This window comes from Anas acuta, chromosome 2 (assembly GCF_963932015.1).
Source record: "Anas acuta chromosome 2, bAnaAcu1.1, whole genome shotgun sequence".
In the NCBI taxonomy this organism is placed as follows: domain Eukaryota; kingdom Metazoa; phylum Chordata; class Aves; order Anseriformes; family Anatidae; genus Anas; species Anas acuta.
The window spans coordinates 90,456,013-90,461,928 of NC_088980.1; the positions used below are offsets into that span (position 1 = coordinate 90,456,013).

Consider the following 5,916-nt stretch of genomic DNA (forward strand, 5'->3'; position numbering starts at 1 on the left):
TCAGCGTCTGCAGCACGGAGAGGAGCCAGGCTGGGAAGGCAACCAAGAACACCAAGCAGCAATTCCCACGGTGAGCCTCGCTCAATCCAACCACACACAAGCACTCCTCAGTTAGGAAACGGAGAGGCTGCAGCTCCTGACAGGCAGCACTAACAGCAGTGTAATCAGAGGAAAAAGCAAAGCCATTGAGCAGCTGCAACCACAAGGCTGCAAAAGGAGCAGCGTGGACAGCAGCAGCAAGACACCTGGATTTCCATGTCAGTATTTCTCCTTCCACTCCTTCCCTCAGTGAAAGGGTGCAAACTGGAATTCAGACTTTTGGATGCCTAGTGCCATTTCGGGCATCCTAAGTTTGCAGAGAGGTCCACACAGCATGGACAGATCCCCAGCAACTCTGCTCCTCTGGAGCATCAGCTAGAAGCCAGGTAGGCAGCAGAAACGTCTCAGGAGGTATCACACCCCCAGGTTAGGCAACTGACTCTCACTCCTGCTCGCATTGCATCAGTGGCTCACCAAGGCCAAGAACTGAAGGGACCTCTGGCTTTGAACAGCCTTTGAAAAAAGTCAAGAAAATAAGTGTCCTTGAATAAGCTCAAGGAACTCCCAAGAGATGCACAAATCTAGAATTAAAAGAACGAAAGGTAAAATCTAATAAATTATTGTCAAAAAATAAGTCTCACTACTCCACGTTTAGATTTTATAAGCACACACACATCCAAATAGTGTATAAATATATTTGTAAAAATAAATAAAAATAAAAAATCTAGTGTATTTTTAAAGCAAAACAGTATGTTAACATGTTGTAAGAAATAACACTTTAAATCAGTTGGGTACTCTTTGAAAGTGAAATACAACCAATTCCACATTGCAAACACTTTCACTGAGGTGTTTTCTGATGCACCTAATCAGTGTTGTCTTTCCAGGAGACACCCTGGTGGTTTGGCAAGCTGTGTGGCAGGAATGCTTTTGTTGACTATTGTTCTGACCATTTCTTTATGTATTGTGGTATGATCTCCCCACACACAGCTTGGCCTCTCTCAGCTCACAGGAACAAAATTACTTTGTAGTCCCAAAAACAGTGCTGGGAAGTTCATTAGGGTTTTAAGATATATAAACAGTGGAAGTGGAACTTAAGCTGTTCTTGCTGTGTTGCTTAAGCACATATTCACATTGCTACTCTCTGTTGATTATTACCCACTTGAATCTTGTTGTTATTTCATAATACAACAGTTTTCCCCATGCTCACTGAAACAACCAAACAAACAAAACAATGGAAGCAAGAGGGACTAAAGAAGATGCAAATTAGTACTCAAGAAAGCCTAAAAGGACAGAAGAAATAGCAATAATCTGTCCTCTCTCTCCCAGGATGTGCTCCAGCAGAGAAATAGTCTGACCCTCTGAATAAATAAACTGCCCAGAAAACCTTAAGTTTAACTCTATTATATATAGACAAGATACCAGGCTTCAGGAATGTAATGAGTTCTTAAAGAGGTCCTGTTTGCAACAGGTCAAAAATAGGCAGAATAGATTTTAGGCAGAATAAATTCTCACTAAGTGTTTTATGGGAATTTACATTGCATTTAGTATGACACCTGTAATGAAGCTAACCAAAAAAGTAAAGTAATTTTTTTTTCTCATCAAAATGAAATGCTCAAACATGACTCAAGTGAGAAGATCATTAATTATCAAGTCAAGGTTTCCCAGAAATTTTAAATAGAGTAAAAGTTCATTTTTTTGCCTTTGGTTACAATTTATAATGACTTTCATGCTAAAATGTCAGGACTGCCCTTGGAAAAGATGTCCAGGCTCCCAGCAAGCTCTTCCATTGTACTCTTCATTTATACTTCCAGTCTTCTGTGCTAAACAAACACAATTCTCTTTATTGACTGTGCTCTCATTGGTATGACCAGGGTTGACTTCAGCTGTTCATGAGCCACTTAGAAAGTGTAAGTTGTCTCTGAGCAGAGGCAATGGCTTTCCTCAGTCTATCATTGCACCCAATCTTCATGAAGGCAGAAGAAGCAATTTTGGTGTTATGTTTCTTAAATAACTTTAGGAAGCTTTATGACCTGCAAATGTACAGTCGCCTTTTTTTTTTTTTAATGCAGCCTCCGGATATATCTGTAACAGATATACCCGTATTTATTGATGTGCAAACTTCCTTTAACATACTCCTAGGCACCGCCTGCCAGCCCCCTCCATCTCTGCTCTCGCTTACCTTCACGTGGCTTGGAACAAACAGTCCTGATTTCTCTGGAGCTGTGGGATATGGTAAATGAAGTGTGAATGTGATTTTGCACCGAATGCTAGAGTCTATAAAAGTAATGACCTAATGCACAGTGTTTGCTTATACCTTAGAAATACCATAAACCTTCACACAGATAAATGGCAAAAGCTTGCAAGGACTGAGGCTTGTGTGTTGCAACACGCATTTCTAGAGAGCAAGGGCACGGAAATGGGGTTGCCGTAAGACCAGCCAGCAAGAAGTATGGAGAAGTATGAGGACAAACACGACGTGCTGCATGAGCTGTGGCCTGAGTGCATTTCAAGAGCATTACCTCAGCTGCAGACACAGGCAGCATGGGGCACGTTGCACATCTGACCTGCCTGCAAGCACCACAGGCAGAGGGTGTCTGCCTGTGGCCTCTGGGCCTCTGTAGGCAGCCAGAGCGACTGCTGCCCTTCCTAGCAGCCTCCCAGGGGGTTCTGGACAAAGCACCAAGATACTCCGAATCCTGCTCAGTTTGTGACTGGACACACGTGGGTCAATTCAGGCGTTTAACCCTACAGAGCTGGAAACCAAATGTAGGCCTCGCCTCCCGTCTGCTGGCAGAAGGTGGTGAAGGCAGCTGCGCCCACGCTCCTGCATCACTGACTGGGGCGAGGAGAAGCCTCAGCCTCAGCTTCTGAGTCTGGCAGCTCTCACCTGGGGCTCAAAGGACCAAAAGCTGAAATGTAGTAGCTATTTTTTCATGTCCAGAGCACACTCAGAAGTTCCCACATGAGCTCGCATATCATTCCTTTAGGTTTGACTCAAACTCCTACACGAACACATAGCATTCATTATATGTAGCAGCAGAGTGCAATCCTGTAACTGATTTTACGATAAAGGAGAGAATTAATAGGAACACTAAAACAACTCTTAAAAATCTTATAAAGCAAAAGAAGATTAAAAAGTTTCAGTGATAACACCAATGCAATTCTCATTTAACAATATAAGAACAAAGAAATTACCTATAAAGGACAATGAACGGTTTGCTGCACTCTAGAAAGTCTCGATAATGGAAGATTTTGTTAAATTTTCTTACATTATCTCTATAGAATGCTACTCAGGCTTTTAGTGGAAATAAGAGTTTACCCTGAGTTTGCTCTGATCCAGCTAGCAGTATCTCCTGTTGGTGTGGCATGTTTGCTAGGTATTTTCCTCTGAAAACTCACAGCAGTGTTTTCTACCTTTACATTTAGAAGTTTTAGGGAAAAATGCAATGTCCTATAAAATGGTACCACCAGATTTCTGACTGCATTGTAGTTCACTCAGTTACCAGTGAAGTGTATTTGCTTAAGGCTGGTGACTACTGACATTAATTTATTACCTCTTGGCAGATTTGTTCACACTATCATGGAGTGCACAGGAATGCCCGTTTTACATTTTCTGAGAGACTGCATTTTTGTTTCAGCATACCTATACATGCTGTCAGGCACCCAGAGCCAGCTGGAATTTTCTTTCACATCAAGCATTTTCCTTTGTTCCTTTATTTATGAAAAAATGAGGTCCGAGGATGACCAGGCAGGGACTCATCACCACATTGCTGCCTCCTGTTGAGTCCCCAGTGTAACAGTTCCAGGTCTCGGTACTGCTTCAGTCCCTGCATTTTTCCCCAGGTACTGGGGAAAGCAGGAGCAAAGACTGGTGCCTGGTGCTGCTCAGAGCTTTTGTGACCTGTTCTAACCTCCAGTATACATATCACCAGGAGGTGGGCTGCTGACAGGTCACGTGTAGAGAAGGTACTTGGAGCAATCTTCATTTTAAATTAAGTTTTTTTTTTTTCTTCCCGTAATTACCAATTACCATAACAAAGAAACTGAAGGGGCTGATCTGATTTGTATTGAGAACAGTTTTGTTTCCACCTTTTTTCTCCTGTCTTGGGAGTAAAACATGCAAAGTACCAGGGAAGAACTTTCTAATAAATTATTGAATTATAACTAAGCATTTGAAGGACTATCTATATATCTATGTGTACATCTATACATAGGAAAGCACAGAAAATCTTGAAGCTGAGAGGTAATATTTGACTTACCTTACAATTAAACATCCCACTGAAAAGTGGCATGCTGTGTTGTCTTCCCTTCCTGTGTTTTGCCATCATAACTTCTCTTACCCTCAGTTGCCTTCCCCTGCCATCCAAGTTAATAAACAAAACTCTGGCATTCCCCAGAGAATCCTAATCCTTTTATCCCTTGACTCGGTGCAGGCGCAGGGACACTTGCACATTGCGACTCTTTTCAGGTTTTATCCCACTTATTATAATGGGAGTAATGTCAAACTCCTAAAAGTACAGATGAGATAATACCTGCCTCTTCTTGCGCTTAGCTTCTGATCAAGGCTGTCCCTGCTTCCCACCCTGACTCCTCCTAGGACCTATCTAAAGAAGCCCACGTGCTGTGGAGCTGCTGTATGCTGCACCCTGCCTCCAGCTGTGGTTTTCTGGAAGTGTCGCATCCATCATGCAGAGCACACAGTAACCACACAAGTCACGCGTGGTAAAAATGACATTGCTGGGCACGATCAGCTTCCTGTGTGGTGCTACTGACCTGGGCTCTCTGTAGGATCAGGAGGATCCTTGGAGCTCCTGGTGCCTCTACCAAGTTGAGCACAGTCCAGAAATATCAAATCCTTATGCTGTAACAGCCCTCCAAGTCTAGATAGATTTTTCAAGAAGAAGAAAGAAAAGGATATACCCGGAGAAACACAAGCATATCTGCAGTTTTTGTAACCTGCAGTTCTGCTGGTTTCCTTCTTTCTCCCTCATCCCATCAAGCTGCACCAAGGATTTTTTTTCCCCTTTTCTATTACTGACTTTTCCATCTTAGTACTTAGGCCATTTTAGGCTTCTGAACCAGTTGCCTTTTTTCTAACACTCAATGTAACTTCAAAGCATTCAATTAGGCTTTTGTCCCTACTTCCTTCTATACCTTGCCAGCTCATCATGTTTGTTCAATGCTTTTCTAACTTTTCCCTGATGCCCCACTCTTCCCTGCTGTTTCTTATATCCGCAGTGCCCTCCTGGCAAATTAATGGCCTCCATGCACCTTACTGTTCCACCCCACCCCCCCCTCCAATTGTTGCAAAGCCACTTGCTTTAGGATATATTCCAGTAACAGAAAGTGTCTTCTTTGCTCCTCAGCATTATACCTCTTGGGCTTCCTTCAATCAAAATGTGTCTAGGGGGAAAAGCTTCTATTCTCTGCTCTGTGTGCTTTAGTCAGTAAAGCTCCAACCTGCACCTGTTTATAGAAGCTTAAATAATTCTTACACGCGCATCAAGAGCACAGTTTTTCATAGAAATGTGCAACAGGCAACACAAAGTTCGTAGGTAGCCCTGCATTTGCATTATTGGGAAAGCGAGATTAAAGGGATGAGTGATAAATACTTACTGCCCTGTAACAAACTCTGGCTAAAGTAGGATTTACCCTTTTTCTGCACTAATGTGCCTGTGCTGACCACCTGAGAATGAAAATTTGACGGGGTGGGTATATTTGTACCAAACTCTGTCTTCTTGCCTGTTTGCACGTGCTCATTCTGAGACAGCAAACTTCTGTAAAATAAGTTGGGAAAATAGGGGAAACGCCAGTTTGTTTTGCACAAAGGATTAAAAAGGGGAAAAAAAAGTTATTTTTTTACAGTCTTTGTCAATT

The 5,916-nt window shown here is 42.5% G+C and overlaps 1 long non-coding RNA gene across 1 annotated transcript; it reads right to left on the reverse strand.

The window, feature by feature from the left end:
* Window positions 1-1,275: 1,275 nt before the first annotated feature.
* Window positions 1,276-5,653, reverse strand: LOC137851770 (uncharacterized). Its single transcript, XR_011093450.1, has 3 exons — window positions 4,299-5,653; window positions 2,219-2,259; window positions 1,276-2,121 (listed from the first exon to the last, which is right to left on the reverse strand). It is a non-coding gene; the product is annotated as an uncharacterized lncRNA (long non-coding RNA).
* Window positions 5,654-5,916: the final 263 nt, after the last annotated feature.